A 23,868-nucleotide genomic window follows, 5' to 3' on the forward strand; every position below is an offset into this window, starting at 1 on the left:
AACCAACGGCTTATCAGAGATCATTCCAATAATCTGATATAAAATCAAAGCTTGAATGTTGGTCCCAATTAATTAACAAATACAGTTTCAATCAGTTATGCCCGATCTGAGGTTATCTATGAAAGATATGGCTTAAAATACCCTAACCTGAAGAAAACGGGAGCACTTCTTGTGTCCCGATATGCGTATATACTCAGCAAATTGTAGGACGTTTGCCTAAGATAGTTCAACATTTTGCGATCCAAACAACGCAATGCTTAATTATTTTGTGAGCTTCATTATTTTCGCTATATGGAAATTTTTTTTCATTTAACGATACCTTTTTCCGCTGTCTCGAGTGAATCAGGTAGCCACATTTTGTGCCGTTTTTGTATTCGGGAGAAAGTGCTATAACTATATAGTATTTAGTAGCAATCTAGTCATCAAAGAGGATAATAAATGACTAGGACGCTTGAACCCCGTAATCCAATCCATTTATCAGTAATTACAGTCTAGTACGATAATTAATCGCTGACAGTAAAACATCCGCGATAATAGCAGCAATAAGCACAACCTGCATTGTGACATTTCCAAAAATCATACCTCTTCGCATTCACGAAGCTACAAAAATTGTAACTAAAAATAATTTTATGTTGCTGAAAAATAACGAAAAAATGGAGAAAAGCTCAAATTGCTAACAAAAAAAAAAAACTTTTAAATCTAGATAGGACATACAAGGCAATATCTTAGGCAAACCGTAAACAGGAGACACAATTTGGAGTCCACTATAGTAGAAGCTGTGTTATGGACTTAACCGCACACGTCTTAATAAGAGCGCGATTTCTTTCCTTACGCATGCAATTCGACGTCTATTTCTGGTCCTACAAAAACAGCCTTTTCTCGAACAGTTTGCGTGCCTGATTGGGTATCCCCATCTTTCACTTGGCAAACATCCTTACTTTTAATTTAGCAGACTTTACACACGCCAGGTAGAAACAAGAAACAATTACGTGCTTGGCATACAGTATGCCTGTACTCGTGCATTCGAATGACTGACTAGCACCAACGTGAAAGCAACGCTCTTTTCTTTACACATGCTCGTTCCTCTTTTTTTTTTCGCTGTCTGATGGTAGATCGAGGTATATACTCCACCGATCGCTTACACTCGACGGCAAAGGATAGCGGTACGGCACTTAGGCAGCATATATCGCGATAATGCGTCCATTATGGAGAGCTTGAGGACGATGGAGGATCGCTCCAATTAGCGTTATCCATCATCAAAACTTAGAGAATTGCTCTCAGTCGTCTCCAGTTTCTTTCTCCACTCGTCGTCCATGGATGGCTACACAAATGACTACGATAAAGACCAACAATGATGAATGCAAGCTACAGGATTCACTATATAGTCTTCGTCCTTCGGTCTGTCTGCTTGTCCTTCAAGGTGCCAGCCAGTTACCCTTCATTTTTTTTACGGTGAAAACCAAGGAGGGATGGAAGAAGAACTGCGGAGGGGCAGACGAACAGGTTGATTAGAAGTTTCGTATTTCGCAGACCGCTCTAGTTGGCCCCATTGCCGCGCCTCCTGTCGGCCCTCATGGACAGCCACGGTATATTTCTCTCTCTAAGTTACTAAATAGATGGAACGATGCAAGGGGCGCCCTGTTTATCTGTTATGAACTTGTGTGTGCGTCAAACTTGCATCTAGAAAGCCCCGCGCGCGGGGTTCTCCGTGTATTATGTCTGAAAGAAAAAAAAGTGAGGAAGAAAATACATTCGCAGTAGTAGGGCTAAGTGGCAAGAAATAACAGCTGGCGCTTCCCAGAGACAGAGCGGCCAGATATACGCAGCGTGCAAAAACGCAGCGGTAAGTAAGTGGGCGAGGCTCAGGAGAGCGTCCTGCAGCAACCGAGAAGCAAACAACGTCGATTTGCTCAGGACTTCCGTTTTCCTTACGGATTCCTGCTACTGCGTCCACTTATTCTACTTGGAGGGAACTTATGACAACAAAATCGTTATCGTTATCAATGCCGTCGCCGTGGTCTTTATCAATGCTAGCAGCATCTGCATGGAATGGCGCCGATAGTTCAGCCGTATCAAAAGAAACTGGGCCAGCAGAAACAAGGTCGTAGGAAGCGGCTTGGTATCTACCGTTTACAACGATTTTACTCTGCTATGATGCATAAAATAAAACGTCCATAGACGTAATTAAAGCTATGTTTACAGCAAATGAGTGAACAGGTCAACTGACGTGTTGCTGTTGCAAACAAAAATAGGGCTTGCACACCTGATCTAGCGATGTTTATAAACAAAGTACATAGTTGTGGGTTGCCCTCCATGGCCACTAGCTGAAGACGGTTTTGAGACAATTACCGACTATTCTTACGCATGAACTTATTCCTTAGCATTTTTCATTGCTATTTACAGCCTTGTTAATATGATGCGCGACTATTACTGTTGTATAACCTCTACTGACATGCATGTTTTGTATACATGTATATTCGGGGATCATTACATTATATAATAGGGCCACGCTAGAATTTAATCTCTCACGAAACAAGTACACTTAAAAACGTTCTCGGAAAAAGTTCCCTTGGTAATAATTATCTATGGATCCAAACAATACTGCCAGCAATAGCACTTATAGAGCCCAGGATATATCTTGGTGCAGTTCATTTTCTGATATCGTGGCTTCATCATATTTGAACAGAGGGCAATTGGCATCTTGGGAACCAAATTGACGATATGGGGTTTTCCAGAAGTACAAGAATAAACCATCAGTAAAGCGGCGCAGCCGGGCACACATCCATTCATCCATCCAGCTCCCAATATAGCAGCACCATATACATGCATAGGCTACTCTGAAGCGGTCCAGAAATCAAAAAGAATGCTGCCAATACCTAGCTTTTCGCACAAAACCGTCTTTCCATAACAGAAGAGTTTTGCAAGACAGACGTAGCATTTTAAGCAGTACCATAAGCAATATCCATCTTCACTATCTATTGCATGGTATAATACGTGGCTATTTTTAGTGTTTGATGAAACGACCATCGAGCTTCTGCACTCAAATGGAGATATTTGCCTACTTTTTTCGTGTTTATCATTCTATTCAGAGCGTTCTGCATCGATTTTTCGACTACATATGAAGCAAGCGTGATACGCAGACGTCTCATTTGAGACAAGCTAACTTGGTTCATAGCCACGGCTTTTAAAAATTATACATGCCTTTCTTTGCGTCTCAGTTACACAGATTCGTTCTTTCTTCTGCGGCCTATAATAAGCAGGCCCATCAATTATAGCTTGTAATAGAACCGCGTACTTTTTTCGCGCAAATGTACCGCTACCTCGACTTGTCGTTTTCCCTTAAACTTTCACACCGCTCGTTTGTAAGTTGGCCGTTTGTAGGACATAATCTAGCCTCTACATATGGATGCTGTTAAAGGCTATGATCCCTGTACAAGTATTACATCGGTCGTTTAAAAAATGGCTTGGTTTCACGTGATCAGAATGCATTGTAATTTCAATATTCATTGAGCATATTTGTGATTTTGAGCTCATTGCCGCACACGTACCACTACCACTAACACATTGACCTGACTTGTTGTCGGCAGTTAGCAAATCATGCCTACCTATCGTTTGTTGTCGAGTCGTTGAAATAGGGCCGGTGGCGAAAATTTACCAATGGCAAACACTCAGCACGGATTTAGATTTACTCAGACGGTGCAGCTGGTCAATAGAAACGATCCTGGCACGGAGTGAGGATAATTTACGATACGGCTGATTGGAAAATCGTAATAGTGTACAAGTTTATCGGATCAAAAAGCATTTCTGTTGTCCCTGTTAAAAATAGGCGTGTGGAACGGTCGGCAACTCAACTTACGGCACCTATTGTTTTGTCATTAGAAGTCTAAGTTCTCGACGAGTCACTCCACTATAAACTTCTTAATCTACCCCACAAGTATCTGACTGCTGAATTGGCAGGTCTGAACAGACATGATTGTGTTGTAGCACTGCTGAAAGGTATTTCAAGCAACAAAAAAGGCTAGTTGCTGATTTAGCGATGCACAAAACGGTCAGAGTATTTTATAGCGCAAACAGGAAAGCACCAAACGTAGACCCTTTTGAAGCAGTAAAAGCGACTATCAATATGTACACTATTATTTTTAAATATCAACTCAACTCAGATTATAACTTGGTAATAGTACTGGTTGAACTAAGAACCGAGCCTGTAGCGATACAACTGAAATACGTCGAACTCTATAATGTCTAAAACGATTTTAACATACGCAGTTCGTCATTTTGAGGGGATATCATGAAGACCCAATGTTCCGTCCATATAACAATTCTTTCCCCTGTTCTCTGGTAGCTGACCGACGAAGCGTCAAGGTCTCGTTTTCTTGCAAATCAATCGTCGTCTGTCGTTGCCGTCGATTTGCCGGTTTGGCGGGGCTGGTTGGGCCACTGATGAGCTAATGGCATCCCATCTACTCTATGCGACTTTAACATAGTACTGGCAAGGCTTCAAACACCAACGTCTTCGTCCGTCCTTGACATTATAGACAGGCGCTGCATTCTCTCCATCTACGACTGCATTTGCATACCGGTGGTCATTAAGCAAAGCTACGTAGGACTACAAAGATGCAAGCTACTTAGCTAGTTGAGTATGCACTGGAAGCTTTGGCTGTCGAATCCAACGCGGAGCGCAGACGTTTTGCGTTGTCATATTGGTTGCTACCAATGATGCAACGTCGTCTTATTCAGACGATCACGAGCTGTCGAGTTGCATACAGCCGGAGGTCAAAACGAGCCAGAACAGAACACTTATTAAGACTTGGTCTTCCTTCTGTTAGTAGGTACCAGAATCTTATATCGTTCGCCATTGACAGTTGCTTGAAGTCCGTCTTTAGATCACCCATTCATTGTATGACAGCACTGTGCAGTACATTACGTGCACCGCCCAGCCCAAAATTACACACCTGCGTAGCCATTGTTTATAGGTCGCCCTGAACGAAGCGCTCGGCAATAAATCTGGGCAAACGATAATGCCCTCTGATACAAAACAATGTGTCTACTATAACTGCTACCACGACGCAACACTTTTGCAAAGTTCTGGGGACCAGGTCAGATTGTTCCAGCCTTTCAAAACGTTTGTCCACCTTATAATCTTTGTTCGATGTCGTGCAGTTGTTAAGCAGGGCATTTGCGGGTGGACACAAACGAGGCAGATGCATAACAGCGCCATCGGTTTCGTAGATAACGACCAACTATTTGGAGCAGCATCTGGGTTATGTGTGTTATGTCGGCTATCATACATACACAATTAGTTTTTACGTAGCCGGTATTTGTAGGATGGTAGCAGTATAGGTGGGAGAAGCGACGGATGTTAAACAAGAGGTTGCGTTGATTCGTTCATTAGAGAATGTGCATCGTTTGTCGAGAATGCAGACTGGGGCATGGAGATGCCATCACGCCGTTATTTGCGGCCATATGCTGCGCGACACTAGATTGTTGCAGTAATGTCTGCAAAGGGCATGAGTAGTCTTTATATTTGGACGATTGAGGCGCAATTATCACCAATGACTCGAAGCAGGTTTTGGGGAAAAAGCTGCTCAACGGATGGGTAGGCAGGCGGGCTTAGGGAAGGGCTAAGGTGAAGCCAGGAAAGCTTTCCTACCAGCTGCCAAACAGAGTACGATCGGTTCGTAATGCAGTAATTGTCGTCTGCTTTCCGCGTCCCCAACGGGCGCGAAGAGGGTGTAGATCGTCAGAAAGTGCAATGGCCCGCGAGAGGCAAGCGATCAGACAGGAACCATTCGATCGCAAACGGCAATCGTATGGACGTGTTCCTGTCTACGTTGAAAGTAGTACGATGATTTGACAGAGGCAGAGTTCAACTCGTCCGCTACAAATTCCAATTTAATATATATATATATATATGGCGATCATCATTAGTTTCTGTGCGCATTCAAATACCTGTTCTACTGATTCATACACATGTTATGATTTTATCGAACATGTGTATCTAAGCACCTATTAAATATACATATAATTACTAATGTCCGTGTTAATCAAAAAAACAAATACACATTTTTTGGTACAAAATCTAAAGAAAATTTTTCACTTCTTGTATTAGTTTCCGCCATTTAAATAAGATATCCCCAATCAAAAGGCTTGTTAAACTTTTTGCGAACTTCCTGATTATAATACCTTAGTTATTTTGCTGTACACACCCTACTATGTTTTTGCGTCTATGAGTAGACCTGCAAAACATGCCCGGCACGTTTCTATTTTTACAACGGCATCAGAACCTTCATAAATTAATCAATTTGTTTCACACGAATTACACACAAAGAGCAGTAAAATAGCGAAAATGTACGTTAAAAGCATATTTATATGCAGGCATAATGAAGTTTGTACATTAACTGCGTATCCGTATTAGGGATTCAAACAATGATAGAGTATGAGGCAAATGTGTGCTTTTCGATCGAAGTTGATGTGGTGTGAATAGCTAAATTTACACATCGTTGCGGCACTTAAGCGGCGGCCCTGTTGATAACAGAGAACCAAAGCAGTAAGTCCCTGCACTTTATTGGCATATCTCTATCGATTGATGAGACATTGGAAAAAAGCGAGGGATTGCATCTTGGTATATTCCATTAAGTGTGGAGACCCTGCGTGCCGCCCTAGATCGTCATGTGAAAACCTTGCATCACATTCTCGGGGCCCCTATACGCGATGTGCAAGGGAGCAGAGCAGCCCCCTGTCTCCCTGCATTTAAACGAGTGATGGCATAGCTGTTCTTTTCACTTCGTAAGTCGACAGCGGCGATCTATGAGAACAGAGCGCGAAACACCTCAGGGGCTCGTCTTGTTTATAGTTCCGTCGGAAACGCTTCACCAAAGCAAAACGAGTGCGAACCACTAGCTTACTAGTTTTTGAAAAGAGGGTATTTTGGGGGTTCGCAAAAGGAAAAACGGCGACAGCATTTGCTAGACAAAGTCGGACGGACTGCCAACCAGTTTGCTGCTTAATAGGGGAGGGGGGCTCGCGTCTGGTGGCTGCCCAATCCTTTTCTTTTGCTGAAAAATTGGAGGATTTTGACGACCCACTGGAGTGATATACCAGCTCCCCGATCTGAATGACGCTCACCAGCAGCACCGCACTTTGAGAACGATACCCAGTGCCATATCAGTAATGCCCCTTTTAGTTTTTACGTATCTGAACATACCTATATGTGTCCAGATTATGCAGATGAGAATGTTCGCGTATGTGTTCCAAAGGGTGACGGAGCGTATGCCCTGCTATCTGCCACCTGGTAGTAAGGTGAGTGGCGGGGATGGCTAAGCAAGTTAATATCGTTGTTGAATATCAGCTCTCAAGAGAGAAAAAGAACAAGCGAAAAAGGAGCCATCTTGAAGAAGTCCTGTGAAACCCAACCGGTTCCCTCGGCTTGGCATTCGAGGCCGTCGTTCCAATTTTGTCCCGCCATACTCACTCGCTCGTCTTAAGTCCCGTATTCGTTCAAGTCCGCGTGCGCTCTTCCGTTTTTTCGTTTCCTCTCGTCATGCTTCGTTCCACCGTCTTCGTTTTGCCCCTTTTTCCTCTTATATACGATGCGGCCAAAGTGCGTTTGCCAGGCGCTCTCGAGTGCCAGCTTCCACGATGCCGTCCTTCTAACGGCAAGCCACTGCAACTACCGGACATTTCCCTACATTTTACCTTGTTCCTGGTCTCGGGTGCCCGTTAGTCCGCCTGGCGGGGATCCTGTCTCTCCGGACATGGGCAAGACCGTGCTTGTCCTCTCCCTTCTCATTCAGGACACGAAGCCCCTTTGCCTCCTCTCTTTTTCATGACAAGCGAACGCCGAGAGCAAAGGGGAGAAATTAAAATTCCTTTGAGCGACGACGCGAGACCGACCAGCTAGAGACTTCCACCCGACGCCATACATTCTGACTCTAAAGCTTTAGTCCACTGCGGCTGCTGCTGACTCGAACACGCTGCAAAGAACTGCCTTTCTTGCGCTTCTGACGCTGAGAAGAACGATCGTGAGACGTCCTTTTAAGGTGCAGTTTATCGTTGAGTGTCTCTGATCGGACATTGGCAAGAGGTTGAAATACCGAGACACTTTGTCTTGGCGCATTTTCACAGTAATATAGAAAATACATATTTTAAAAGTATTGGAATCCATTGGACTCATCAAGTTCTTTATAATGTACACACGCGAATGCGTGAACAATCAACCTCTAAGCGTGTTAATCTTCTCAGCGGAAATATTTATCAAACGTGCTTCCAGCGTGTGGCACAACGAAGGCCACTAATATGGGCGTATTATTGCTGGTTCTGTACTGGTATTTCGTCTTATTCACACCAAGTTCTTGATTATTAAAAATCAGCGAACAAGTTCATGTTCTATATCTTCTTTTTGTCTGCATCCACTGTGCGCGAACGTTTGTGACCGCTATGTTGAGAGTGAAGAAAACGCCAATCAAAGCAGAAGCGACATTTGTAATATCGTAAAGATATCTCCAAACGGACGAGACGACAGATTATAACTGAATTTACTTTATCAGTTAAAAACGTCACTTGACTTTGTCCCTAGACCATTACTTGCAGACAATTGGTGGCCCGACTGTTGTCATTGTTGTTATTCCGATCGCTGCAGCGATTGTAACCGTCCCTCTACTAGTAGATATAAAACGGGCTACCACTACTGTTCATGGACTTCTGCGAAGTGACAGCACTTTTCCTCTACGTGCACACACATACACACTCATAGATAATAGCCACGCAAAGCGGTGGCACTACTAGACGAGCTATGAAAAAGAACAACATCATCCCGTCCACCAGCATAGTCTCTTCCCTTCCCATCGGTCATCGTCCTCACTGCAAAGTCACTCTAAAACTTCACAACTCCTGCGGTGCCCATTTCTGGATCACGAAGTGCTCAAAAGGCAGAGGAAGAAGTTACTTCTCTTGAATAGAAAGGGGGTAAACAAGAGTTGTTGCAAAAACAACAGGAGAAAGGAGATAGCCGAAGGGCAAGACTAGCGGACGTTAATGATGACACGAAGGGAAAAGTGAGTCAAGCGAGGGTGTACTGACCACAGGAACACGTATTTATAGCTCCAGAAGGGCACAACGGCGATTGTGGAACGAGTGGCGGCGGTCGATATTGGCGGTACGTAAAAAGTGTCAATAACTAGGCCTTACCAGTGAACAGGTTCTTCTGGCCGAGTTGTACACCTTTTGGCTTCCTTCCGCCTTGGGTTAGGTTCCATGTTTGTCTCCAAAAAAATCCTCTTGCCTGTTCTTGCCACACTGTCCGAAGCACAAAGTTCATACAAAACAAAAACCTCCCACTCTACAGCTAACTCTCCATGACCATAAGAGCAGAGACGCAAGCTATCAATGCCAGTAGAGACAGACTTGGTCGGACTGCCTGCCATCATATAGAACGATAGGAACACGGAATAAAATGAGAAAGCAGCAAAAGTACATGAATCCGTAAAAAAAATTAGTATCAGTACCAAACTTATTGGGACCGGGGACTCTGCTAGTGGGTTCCAGGTGGTTCTACCTTTACCACTCGGCTGCTGGAAGAAATAATATCTTTATTTGAAATTATTTTTAGGAGCAGTTAACTATCAAGTTAACACTTTTTTTTTTTTTTTTTTTTTCATTTTGTCACTAACAACAACACGCATAAAGGATGTAGTAACGAGTCATGTAAAAGTTGCTCACAAATCAGCCTCTATCTATCCATTATTTTTAGTTACTTCACGCTTTTGAGGCTAAGGTTGACTATGTCAATACCAAATATTCTGTGCAAATCCAAATATGTAAGTTAGTCACGTCAAAACTGTAAGTTCACTATAACCGTGCACCAGGTGCTTTACTTCCGTCTCAGTTTGCCTAGTCGCGTCCAGTCTACTTAGCCTTGAACGGAAACTAGCACTACCAATTATCATAATTTTCGAAACACTCCCGCCCGTTGCTGTAATTTTTTCAGCTGTTGTGAGTGAGCTAAAAGAGCCCATTTCATATGCAAAGCTGGCGTAATGTTGACGTTGTAAACTGAATTTTTATTTTTACAAACATCAACGGAAACGTAATTTCAGATGCAGCAAAGTAAAATGCGAGCAGATCCGCATAATAGCCTTTGTCGAACCAGCGCATAAAGAGAGTCACGGAAGGCATAGCGAAAGCAAGAACGATGAGTTCTCGTGTCTACTTCGACGGAAAACGAATAAACAGAACGAAAAGGACGACGAGCACTGGGAATAATTTCTTCAAGTGGCAGGTGACCGAATCGGATGATGACTAGCGGGTTTGAGGGCAATGGCCCCGGCGTACGGCGACAAGAAGTACTCGGTGTACCAGTTGTGCCGCTATTGAGTTCTTCATATCACTCCTCCTAACCCAAGTGGTCTCCTGGGTGGAGCCATCACGACTATTCGACTTAGCGACGTGCGCGTTGACCACCATGCTGCGTCCATACCAGACATGCTTTCTGCCCCGTACTTGTCAAGAGGCCTAGCGAAAAGAATTGGGTTGCATGGGTATCGCACGGTCACACACTGCTGCGAAGCAGCGGAAGACATAAAGGAATACAATGTACCATTGTGAAACGCCCGGGAAATTGGGAATGAGAAATTGTCACTGTCACTCGCTTCCACGGTGGACCTGACCAGTAGTCATCAAGCGGTAGCGAGTTGAGACGGTGGAGAAGAAACTAGAGAAGGACGGACTAAAGAAGTGCTTCTTCATCGTAACAACTTCGTTGTACTACTACAGTAAAAACGCGGAGTCGGCAACCCTGTGGCTTTGGGTCATTTTTCCGTAACACACTGTCGGATACAACCGTTCAGGCGGTCTATTATACTGTATAGCCTTGGAGCGTTGGTGAAAAGTGGAAAATTGCGAAGCTGGCATTGTTTTTTCCTCTTTGGTTAAGGAACGACCACGGTAAGCAAAACGACGATGTATATGGGAATCGTAACTGTAAAAAGAAGGTTTCCGGAGCGTGCTCTGCTCCGACGGCGAAATGATTATCGAATTCTGTTTGTTTCTATCTTCCGTCAGCCCCGTGTTATTAGATTTGTACTGATACTAATCGTCTTTTTTGTCTGTTCTGATTGCTACCATAAAAAGCATAGGGATGACTTTGTTTTAGGCGGTTACCTTCGTTAGCATGCTGACTAAATTGACTAACACCCTGACATTTAGAGTTTTACACAAAAGTTCATCCATGGCCAATACTATAAATCTCATTAGCAGAGCACAGGTTTCAAAGTGAGCGAATCAGATTTGAGAACGCTTTTACGGAACGTTTTATTTGCTTGGATTGATGTCTTCTATTATAAACGCCAAGTCTAGGTTTTAAGCATTGAACGACTGCTTTAATTATTTTGGGAAGTTCTGTAGAAGTCTAAGGGAAATACAGTGAGCAACGAAGGATCTGAAAAGCCACACGTTGTGTCTATCTTATCCTTTTCAGACTCTGCCACTTTTAAGTCCATTGGGAATACTGTATTTTGCAGTCACTCAAAAGAAATTTGTCTGGACGATGGCCAACGGGGTAAGCATTTCGAAAAGTTTCATAAAAAAAAACTGTCAAACATTACTGGATTAAGGCCTCGCTAAAACGGTTCGACGAACAGTTGCGAATGGTCAAAACTCTATGGGAAAAATAAGCAAATAGGGTGTGTTTTTTATGAAATGAATAGACATGATGGGTTGATAGGGAGAAAGTTCTTCTGCGTGTCCGCTGCAATATAAAGACGACACTGTTCTGCTTCAAATTTCGAACAGTTAAAATACTAAACTATTGAACTAACTAGCGCTCAATTGAAAAAAAAAAAAAAGCTTTTAATAAGTCAGTGAAGTTGCAAAGTGAAATTGCTCATAACGACACAGCTTTGAGCACGCATAAAGCCATTTGCTAGCTAAAAGTGAAAGTGTTTTCATATGCGGCTTGTTCGCTAGACCTGGGTTTCTCAAACTATCGTATATTAACACAGTTCTGATCTATTCAAAAAACAAGGAAATGTCTCTATTACTCTTTCGGATAGGACAGCCGAGCATTCTAAAGTGTTTGATACGTACCAAAAGGCCGCATATCATAATGGCAATTATCCCAATGCCTGAAATGAAAAGTTAGAACTCATTACTATTACGCTTCCAACAGTCCCGATTGGACTATTCAGTTAAGAGCATTACAGACTAAGACAGTGTCCTTTTGCAAAAAGTTGGAGTCAAAAAGGTTGAATATTCGCTCGCGCATCAGTATTATAGCTCCTCATCAGATCAGTTTGATGCTTTCTATTTGCAGCAATCAATTTCTTCCTACAATCACAGTTCTACCAAATTCGTCCGTTGGCCAGAATTTGATCTCTGACTCGCGTAACGTACATTTTTCGTACTTAGCTATCTCGTTGGTTCAATAGATAAAGCACAGATGCACCGTTGAGCAGTTTTAGTTTCGATCCTCATCTGAAACTGAGAGATTATCTTCGTATCAACACTTGATATTAATCCACTTATAGACGCTTTCGGTCAGTATAAATATATAATTCACACCGCCTGCGCTAGGCTAGTCCGCTGTATGCTAGTCCCTGTTATCGTGTATACAATATTTCGTCGTCTACGAAAAGAAGTATCTATATTCTTTTTAACATGTATGATAAGCTGGACAAAAACTATCGCAGCAGCCAACCGCCTATTCGCCACGCTGACATGATACATATCTGATGCCCTGAACTTCGATTACCTGGTGTCGAGAGCCATGCGGGAATCTCTGGTCTTGCAGTCTCCATCATGACCGACCTAACACTATTCAGTTTGTCCATGCAGTGATCGACAACGTGATCATGCTTCTAACCTCACACGAAGAAGACTCCGCTTCTTACGATATGTCGCTTACCAAGCTACCACCAACACATCCACCCACGACCACTACTACGGTCGATGTCTCGGAACTATCTATCTATAGGGCCTCTTCCGCTTTCCCCCATCTGTGAATGTTGTCCAGGCTGCGATAGCGAACGGAACCAAGCCGCGACGTGCGGTCCGCGGTACGTGACCTAAGGAAACAGAAGAGCATTGCCCATTTGGTCAGTTTCTGGTGCGAGTTGCTACTGAGAAGGCTGAGCTTCAGCTCCAGCAACCCTGCCGCTGCCCGCTGAGTAACATACGGCCACGACTACACGCTTATGCGGCGGACAATATGGGCCGCTGTGGATCAGGGAATCTTCGCCTGCTAACTCCGACCTCGTATGTTAGCTTCCTCTCGCGTCCGCATCACTAAGCAATATGACTAGCTCCGAGCATCCAGATCAGAGTGAAACGAAACTGTGTGCTGACTCATGGTGCCACCAATTCCGTTGCTTCTCCCGCTACAATTGCTGCTCTGACAGGCTGCCGCCGTACACGCAATGAGTGGATAATGCTAACTGTCCCGGTTGTCTTTGGCGTCCGCCTATATACTGTATTCCGCAACGATCTGGCGAACAAACTGGCTGGGTGACCGACTGCTTGCAGCCGCAACTAGCGAAACCCCATGCCTGTACGACGGAAGCGGTAGAAAAGCAAGAGAGTCACGATTTTTTCTGCTCCTTCTCCTTCCACCGCTGTTGGATGTCCAGCACGTCATCTTGTAGCTTTTAGCGTTTTCTATGACTCGATGCAGACTAATCGGCCTCCGCTTGCCCGTTTGTTCGTTTCATCTGTCCTTATCCTGCCCATGACGACAAGAACTATCATTGTAGAGCTGTGGTGATAGTCGACGCCAGGATTCCGTCACCGACCTAGCGTCTGGGTGGCAAACAGACACCTAATCGAAAGTTAACATACGCTCACAGGGGTTGAGGAAGAAAGGGATACAAGTACAGGGATGAAAAGAAACTACGATCAGAGAAAAAAAAACTAGCGCCACGAACCTACCAGCGAGAGGCTAGCAACAGCAGCCACGAGTGTCTGACAACGCCGGTAGTGACGGCACCTGCCTGCGGCGATCAGTAGTAGATCGCGCGTAAGCTACTGTGTCGTGTCCAATATGTACTCCCTGCGTTCATTGCAAGGAATGGAAGATCTTGGTTTTAAGACCGCCAGCAGTAATTACCATCAACTCGATTATTTAGCGACGACGGGCGAAATTTATCGAGGCAATACTGCACGTATGGATCTTGTAGAAGGTTTGATTTGTCCGGGTTTTCTATGCAAGAGGGCGGTAAAGGCGATATACAGAGACGGAGAGGCTTTTATCATTTTCAGCGACGATCTTGCTGGCTGTGATTAAAGCAATATATTTCTAGCTGATCAAAGCTAACATATTTGAAACCAAATCATTTGTGATTATATTCGTCGCGTTATTGAGTATAGTTTTTACGCGCTAAAACTACAAAATTTAATCAGCACCAATCGCGTTTTTATGCAACTAAGTGTAAGCTGCAACCTTAAAATAGCTAGGGAAAAATATGATATAAATACAATGCACAATAATAATAAGAGTAGTGAAATTAATTTAAATTCATAAAGTACCTTCATTAAACTTGGGATGGGTGGGCCACTAGTGAGCCTCTCCCTTAACGGATTGAAGCATAACATATCACAAAACGTGATAAAATTATCTTCCGAAGCTGGCTATTTGCGTAGCTGTAGCGGATATTAATTCGAATACGGTAGAGGAAAACTGAAGACCCGCACCTCAAGAAAAATCGTTTCACAATTATGAATATTAACGCTCATAGCGAATTTTCGTCAAAAGAACGTGATTCTAGTCTCAGTCAGATCACTTTGAGTGATACTTCTAAGTTTAAAGTATCTAATGGAATAGGTTTTTAACAGTATATTAATTAGAGAAAATGTTTGGTAAAAAGAAAAAGGTAACCCACGCCGACCTTACCATGATACCCATACCGGTACATCTTACCCGATAATAGGTAATAGGGTCGTTTTGATATCTACATACTCAATTTTTGAGAGCAGAAATTTAATGCGTTTATATAACAGCAAACAACTGTAGGAAACATGTAGGTCATTGCACTGAACGTTTCGCATACAAGATGGTCTACCAAGTAGTCCAGGTTCCGTCGTAGAGTGATGATAATCTCTTTTTATTCGATTCCACATTGCCAATATCAATACCCAGGCGCTCAAAGTCCATACAGCATTTCCCTCGTTACTAGAAAAAAATATATAAACTTTCTAAGTATCTTAAAGCACACTCTGATCAATGGCGGGTGTATCTACCGTTGGACCTCTGTAATTTTTGGGAAACCCACAATCTAGCTATGTCTACTTTCCTGGGCTTTTTCATTATTTACTAGTCGCTACAGTCGTTTTTCAATTTTGTGTAAATTTCGATTTTTTAAAGCCAGTAATATTTTATCCGGTTTTTGGGATTATTTAAATCTGCCTAGCTAGAATAAAGTAACGTATCTTCTGGAAAATGTGCGTTGACATACATAGTGTTCGCTACGTTTGCGCTATAAACATCCGGTCTAGCTTTCGCAGGAAGGATGGTTCAAACAAGAAGAAAAGGCTCCTACAGGACACTCGAATAAGGTCAGTTTTATGCCAGTAGTAACACAATCGTCTCTTTGGCGCCATCGACCTGTGATGAAACGCAAGTCAATGCTCTGCCTACTGAATCGAAAGGGCTCCAGCCAGCACGCTGCCGGATTGGGAGTCTTAGCAAGATCGATCCCGGTCCTCGTCCTGACAGAAGCCGGCTGCAAACCGAACCTCGTTGACCCAACCGACTGACACTGGCCGTAGCTGCTGCTGTCCGTTAGCCTCCTGGGAAATACGGATTCAGTTGGCGGCGAAGCTCGTGCCGCCGTCGATAACGTTGCTACAGTCATCGAAGTTTCCGTTGCAACAAGGGTCCAATGTTTGATTTGGATTTTCAATTTCATGAACCGTCTAGCCGACTAGCGGCGTCGCCAGCGGCTCCCGGCCAAACGGTCAATGCCAATGTTTCTCTTTTTCACCATCTCACAGACATACACATACACGTAGAGCACATAGAGACGAGCAGGCGTACGGACAGCCAAACTCTGTCAAGGAATTCGAGTAGGGAGCTCTATGTTAGGGGACCTTCGGTGGTGATTGTGGTATCCGAATATCCTGAGTTGGGTAAAACGAAAGGATATCGATAGAACAGAGCTGTCAGTAACATGCAACGAAAAGGAGCATTAGGCTGAGCAGAGAAGCACAGGCAGCAGACGCAGGTAGTGCTGGAGCTGACGCCAGGGGTGCTACGAAATGCGAATACAGCTGTCGTTGTCGCTTAGTCAGTGACGTGCAGGAATCCGGTTGGCGCACGCCGGCAGGGTCGCGGAGCGGAGTGGGAGAAGCGCACCCATCATGCGTGATATGCACAGTAAGAGAGAAAAAAATAAGGAAGAAATTAGAGGAAACCCTGGGAGTAGATGTCAGAAGGTCAAAGCTCTGGGACCAAACCAAACCAAAGCAGCATAATTTCGAGTCTTGCCGATGGTTAGGTCGACCTGAGCTCACGGCCTGCGCGACTGAGGGACTAGCGGTTGTCTGCAGGGATGGACCAGACGTGCCCTCAACCAATGGAACATCAACAATTCTGTACACAAGGAAGCTATAAGCGTTAAGCTGTGTGGCTGTAAATGCTGGGCCTCATTGGCTGCTGAGGAGAGAAAAGCGGAACATTTCGAATGAAGAAGTTCACGTATACCGCCGCGGACTTCAAACGACATCCCAGAAAAGAATACCTAAAGAGACGTGTTTCACACGTGATCAGTTCTAGGCGTCCACCTAGTGACGCATACATGGTAAATATATTTTTTAATTCTGAACATAAAAAGTTTCTCATGTGATTTAGTCGTCAGGTCGCCGAGACAATTGACCTGTGCATACTGCTTAATCCCGTAAGATTAGCATTTTTCAGGACGTCGTATCTCAGAATTAAATTGTTCTGCCAAATTGAAAAGAGCGTTGATACCAAATTAGATAGCTTAGTATAAATGTATGATAAAATAAAAAATCACAAAGCCAATCTTAACGGAAGCCCACATGGCAACAGAAAGAACAGTTACTTTTCAATTTATCTTGTTCCAAATTACTAAACCGGACTCAACTATAGATGATCAAGTGTACTGATAAAGATTCACATTATCCGAAGCGTTGCTGTACATACAAGTATTAAAATGGTGTGAAGTTATACGTTTCATTGTTAGATGGATAATAAATAGTTAATTAACGCTTCCTCTGTTTCCTATGAAATATAATATGAATAATGCACAAAAATCGTGCACACTTTGTTACAACGTGCTTCATTAAGCACCATACGATAAATCGAAACTTGAGCGCAGCCATCTGTCCTGAGTTATATGGCCTACATGTTAGTGCCAATATGTATTTGTATACGTACAACTATTATAAACTAACCCCGCGCAACATCATTATTTCTATATCGGTGTTGAACAAAAAAGATGTAAACGAACATCAAAGGATCCCCATTTCCGGCAAAATGACCAAGCCAGATGTCCCGAAAATGGAACATCATAAGGAGTTGATATCAGGAGAACGATATTTCATCGAGACCTCTTTCTTTGCGGCTACGACTCGGCATCGTTTGTGCTCGTTGTTCCTGGCAACCATCGGCGGCCCATCACAAAACCCGAAAAACCATTCCCTCTCGGCCTCAGTCTCTCCTTACAACTCTCCCAACCCATAAGCCATCAGGTCGCCACTATTGGCACGGAGGTTCAGCAGGGCCAAGGACCGACACGGTTGATGGGTGTTCTGAAAACGAGAAGCGAATGGAGAAGATTTCGCTTAGGGATCGGAGACACATGCGAAGGGCAAAAAAGAGGTAGGCCGACTTCGGAGTGAGTTCTCGGGAACAACCGAGAAAAAGAACCCAAGAAGGAAAGTGGAACGGAACGTTTGGAGCCTAGGCCGGAGGACAAAGAAGGCAAGATGAAGTCGAGGTTATCGCGGTGCAACGACGCGAAGGTCGAGAGTCAGCCCACGTCCAGGCCAACCTCATACAGATCGGCTCGATTCGCCAAAGATGAGTTGGTTATTGTTGATATGCGCGTGAAGTTGCCGGAGGCGAACTAATCAGAGCGAACTGTGTGTTCCGCTAACACATTTCGGCCATATGCGTCGCATGCACTTTTTCATTTTGGCTCGGTTAACCCCCCATCTTCTGCCGTATATTTTTCGAATGCTCCCCTTTAGGCCTAAGCTCCACAGTAGCATACAGACGCAAGGGAGAACCGGTGCGTAAAAGAACCTAGTCGAAGTTGAAGCTTGACGTTGGGTAGTGGCAATGTCTGTAAATAAGGTGACCACTAGGGTGAGAGGCCGGGACGCCGTCGTCGTCACTTCGTAGCATGTTGATGACCCCTGGTTTAGGCCTACACAAATCCCTCCATTCAGAGGAACACGCCACATTGACGGACCTACTTGCGGCATCGTCCCTAGTGCGGTATCAAATGACCAACCATCGACCACACGGTGTTCAGTACGCGACACCCCTAAATCTGGCGGTTCCCGGAGATAGAGAACAGGGCACAGATGAAGCTAACGCCACAAAACAGCTAGCCAGCTTGAAGAGGAGGGTCCGAAGGACTCTTGCCTCTCTAACTTCTCAATCGTACTTTCTGTCCGGACCCCAGAGACTTCATAGTCAATCGTCGGTGGCACGAATGGGGGGTCTTTATCCCTTACGGCTTGTTTCTCCAGGTCCATTTTCTGTAACCGACGACCAACCATCCACATTGCCATATACTGCACCACCGTTCCTCCTCTGACTCACTATTATAGACCCAGGAAGCTTGACCAATGCGGACAAAAACCGTCCAGCTCAGTATCGGATCGAAAGCTGACGAAGGCTAAGCCTGCGGGATAAAATATGCTAAGCTCATATGCTCGCCTGCTGAGTACTTCCACTTGTATTGGCTAGTTAGCGCTTAGAGGGCGTCCGCTGAGCACCGATACGCGTAGATATGGAGCTTTGACTTCGTAAGTTATATGCGATGGACAGACTGACAGCGAGTTGGCCATGTGATTTGGCATAGCGGGAGGACATACGACGACAATGTGTATTTGATTTGCAACGAAGTACAGCTATTGTAATGCGTTGAAGATACGAGGACTCAAACTGCAGAGAAATGCCTTGCTCAGTAAGCAACACCAACAACGTCTTACACAGTAATCAAAATTGCTTGCTTTGCTGTGTGATTATCAACGTAGATGTTAAAAAACTTCCTCAAGGTATGAGTGAAGACACAAGTAGGTGTTATCGTCCAGATTGAATTGCATTTAATACAAAACTTCTGCGGACGTTGAGTACTGAAATTGTCTTCAAACACCACCTCAGGGGTAAAGTCTCTATAATCAGTTTTCTTCGTCGAATTTTTCTATATGAATACGGAGTCATGTAAAGCTACAAATAATATTCTTATTTAGTTATTGGGACTACTGGAGCTGAGAAGCTTTAGCCCTGTGCAGAAAATTCCGATTTCGTGTTAAGTCTCTTCCTGCCCTATTGATGGCCTTTGATAATCGTGTGTTATAACGTAATCTATTCGGTGTAAGCAACTTACGAAATTCTCAATAAAAATATATAGAGTTCAGCGACTAATGAAATTTAACCCATGAAAAACTGGATTAGCTCTAATTTCTGGCGGCCAAACTAATCGAAAGCAGATGGTACTTCTAATTCCAACAACGGCACTGTGAAGCGCTAACTGCAGTTACTTTTTCTCAACTAAACATTGTATACTAAAGTTAGGGATGATGAGTTACAAACAATAACTTCAACATGAGATCACACCGTTGAGATGTACATTTTGGATCCTATTTAATTGGAATATTCAGAAAGTAAAATCAGCATTGTATTGATGGCATTTAGATGCAGACCTATCGTATGGATGTATGATTCTGAATAGGGATCCTGCCTAATAGGGTTACCCCTTTGCTTCTCTATGGCAGTCTCTATGTTTAGATTTCATTTGATCTAAAAGTGGCAAGTTGCATCCCGTCAATCCACACCCTAAATGACTTTGTCTACAATGTCTGTAGTCCGTTAATCTATACAGAATGAATTCAACCTATTAGATGAAATATGCTTAAACATATTGTTTGCGTAACCAAGTTCAATAGCTTGCTCTTTAAGCAAGACATTTCGTGAGAGCCCATCATCTCCAAGCTCCCCACTCCCTAACATCTCAATAGTAAACATATGGGCAGCCTTTAATACGTCTTAGTTTCTAGTTTGTGGCTCGTTGCGTTTGGAAGGAACTTTATACTAGCTATATTATTATGTTAAGGGTAAATGTAGTAATGAAGTAGACTCGTTTGGACTACAGAATCCTGCTGCCGTCAGAGTCCTAGATGGTCTCTGCAGTATTTGATGCCGATAGAAGGAACCTTTAACTGCCTGGAAACTACTAACTTAATAAACTGGCCTACCTATTACTTCATGACGAAAATAACCTCAGAATAGTGTCCTTACAGCATGCGCATAGCAGGATCATTGTTTGGGACGAACACAAAAAGCGTCTGATAAAACAAAGCCCTAAGACACACTTAAGGGTGCTTCCTGTCCACATCACAGCTTCGTGTACAGCACAGGAACCCTTCGTGTGTTTCCGACAGCGGAAATCGTTAGTGAAGTATCTTAATCAGGTCATTTTCCCACAAACTGTAATAATTGTTATAGCAACTATTTATTAGCGGATAACATCTTTGCATGGGTATATAGGTTCATGTATGTTGTTATTGTTATGTGAATAAATCACTAGTTGTTTAGTAAAAAAAAATATTGCCTTAAATTACCAAGGATAACACTACATAACAATATAGTTGCCCTTCTCAGTAACACCGGCTTATTACAACGAACAATAAAGTTTCGATTCTGGAAAGCTGGGCAAGGAGGTCTTTCAATTGAGTGCATCGTAGCTCAAGTGCATGTGCGGGATGGGGTACGACAAACACAAAAAAATAATTTATGGCCCAGCCCTACAACGGCAAATATAGTTTTGTCCAAATCAGTGTTATTTCCATTTGGTTCTTTTTACCCACTAATTTTGAGAAGGGAGCCTACACCGCGCCAATACGTTGAGCAATTTCAGAATAACTAAGCGTCACAGACAATAGCGCCGTGTCTGCATAAGTTTCCTTGCGCCATTTTAGTTCTGCAGAAGTCAAGAAGATAATTTGCGGCCGCAAGAGTGGATTCGAAGTCACCCAGCTAGCCACACATGCTTTTTATGGCAAACAGATCAGTTCATCGTTCTCCTTCCATCTTCAATAGTTCGTTAATCGTATATTATTCCCCTCTTCGATGTATAGCTATTGGTTCTGTGCGCAGGACAAATACGCCGCATTGTTCTATGTGACTAGATAGGCTATTATAAAAAAGGTGACACTTTTTAGTCTTTAGTGCGGTTTTCAAATGTAACGAAGACTTCGAGATGTATTCAGATAACATTAATGTAGAAATCGCATAAAATCATTGGCAGGACAACTTGCATTTTAAAGTGACAGGAAAATCAATATAATTTTTTTTCTTTTTCGGCTAAAAATTTGGCTAAGTGCTAGTTAGTTTTGTACTTTAACGTACAGCATCTTGAGGTTTTTGTAAGTACTTCTTACACCGCGAGAGAATTGTTCTTTGTTTTTTATGGACAGCACAACGATTTTTCCGAATTTTATCCCGCGAAATTATTGCATAGTCAAAATAGGGGGTGACATATGCTTGCGTGAATTCAACGCAACAGGACTGATGATCCAAATATCTGCTTAAGCTCCCGTAGACATGAAACAGATAGATAGTACTATATTTTTTCGGTGTATCTCCATTGTCCAGTGTTCGTAGGCTACGACAACTCAATGGCAGAGACAAGAAAAAGCAGTTCTTGGGAGAAGGCAGTTAATCATTGACTTCACAGTGGCTCTTTGAACCGTCGAGAAAAACTACAGTTGTTTAAGTGAAAATATAAATTGTGAACAGAGATGACCACCAAACAGAGAGCGGATTTCTACGGTAAGGAGTGCTATGTACATGAGCTGAACTCGCGGAGCCTCTGGTTAAAACTATCAGACGCGCGTACTGAGAGGATTTGGATTGTCACTTCACCGTCGCATGCAGTTTATGGGCCATCACAACTTTCCATCTCGCCTGGGACCGCCATGGTCCATACTTGCTTTCCCAAAATCCTGTTATATATGCAATCCGTAAACAAATCCCTGAAAAATCTGCGATCGAGGTGTTTTCTCTAATACATATAATTCGTCGAACAAATTAATTAATATTCATTTTGTATATTTTTGTAGAGTATACCCCATTAAGTGTTACCACGTAAAGCTTCGATACCGTAAAATATAATATTATTTTCTTGGGTTCGTTAAGGATTCTGGAACTAGTAAGTATTGTACGTTATCATAAGGCATCTGCAGCTCGTTTGGATGTAACTAGGCTTTCCAGATAGCCCTACACGGCTGCACAAACATACAGCGGCTGAGCAGTTGATTCCTTTAAGAAATGGCCTTCTCACATCATAAATTAAACAACGAATTATTAGGTTTTAAACAACGGTCATTTACTGCTTATTTGAGGCTACACCTCCAATTTGCATGAGCCCCCATACACGATGCTTAGCGCAGCTCTTTTTTTTGCTCATATTAACTTATAGGATCGAAATTCATCTGCGAAGAGTTTCAACATCGACTCCAATATATTGGCAATTAGTTAACACGAAATAACATATGTACCTTAAATGCAAGGTACCTTTCGTACCTTCCACATGTCTAGGTTAGGGCGTTACAAGCCTTCCTAGTGAGTATATTGCATTAAATAATATGGCTGTTTTTACAGCTTATATGGCGAAAGAAATATCTAATACTAACAATAAAGGCAGCTACGACAGCACAAAACATTGTTCGATGACAACGAAAATAATAAATGCAGTATTGCGCTCAAGTGTAATCTTCACCCCTTATCGATCCAACCTTTGGCAGTAAAATGCGGAAAAAGGTTTAGATTAAGGTCAAACGTTAGATTTAACGCTACGACCATGTTTAAGGCTTACTTATCTTGTGCTGTATTATTACGCTATAGGCTGGGACGCTATTATGCATTCACGATACCTATAGGTAGTTACAAGTCATCCGTTTTACAGTTTAACTAGCCTGTGCAACAACGACACATTGTTCGTATATTCGCATGATCAAATAGAGATTTGGGTGCTGTAACAATGATTGGTTGTCGACGCCACGATTCTACTTTATTGACGGAGTTATTAAATAACCCATTACGAATGGCTGCAAATAAGAAATATAAGAGGATCGAGGTGGTTCAAACAGAACCCAAAAAGAGGAGAGGACGGAGGGGCATCTCTAGAAACGGAACGATTCTCTTTGTCAGTCGCTTTATCATGTCCGCTCTTTATGCCACCAGGAAAACGAAATATATCCTAAGCAGACGGATCGAATTACGTCGACAACGGCTCAGGAACAGAGGCGGGCAAATTCTGGAGAACAGGACTTAACTAGCGACAAGGCGTTCTATCGCTACCCCACATAGATGCAATAGCGATTCCATTCGTATCATGTGAAACGGGACCAAGCAAAAACAGAATTTTGCTTCCACTCTAACATAGAAAGCACAGCATTCGTGGCGCTCACGGGCTTTAAGCAGCAGCAGCATGCCACATCCAGCCACCATGCGTAATGCCAGGTAGCAATAGAACGCTCATACAAGCCTCGTCATTGGAAACATGGGATAGCGGAACAGCCGCATTTCGGGAATAGCAGCGCCCACAGGTCGGAACATGAGACATCGTCGTCGTCGTTATCGTTCCCCGGTCGTCATGGAGTTGTGGAGTAATAGTTGGTCTTGGA

The 23,868-nt window shown here is 43.3% G+C and overlaps 1 long non-coding RNA gene across 5 annotated transcripts in view; it reads right to left on the minus strand.

The window, feature by feature from the left end:
• The window catches only part of LOC111260043 (uncharacterized), a 90,636-nt gene that overhangs the window by 47,902 nt on the left and 18,866 nt on the right, over positions 1 to 23,868 (minus strand). For 2 of the 5 annotated variants that reach the window (XR_015310841.1, XR_015310840.1), the window contains exons 1-3: positions 12,746 to 14,411; positions 12,388 to 12,474; positions 12,082 to 12,119 (exon numbers count right to left, since the gene is read on the minus strand). The exons of 1 other annotated variant lie outside the window; for it this stretch is intronic. This is a non-coding gene — a long non-coding RNA (uncharacterized LOC111260043). Of the gene's footprint in view, positions 1 to 12,081; positions 12,120 to 12,387; positions 12,475 to 12,745; positions 14,412 to 23,868 lie in introns of those variants that run through there. 2 more of the 5 variants (XR_002680008.2, XR_002680007.2) reach the window with 2 other exon arrangements.

Source organism: Varroa jacobsoni, unplaced genomic scaffold (assembly GCF_002532875.2).
Source record: "Varroa jacobsoni isolate VJ856 unplaced genomic scaffold, vjacob_1.0 scaffold_393, whole genome shotgun sequence".
Taxonomy (NCBI): Eukaryota; Metazoa; Arthropoda; class Arachnida; order Mesostigmata; family Varroidae; genus Varroa; species Varroa jacobsoni.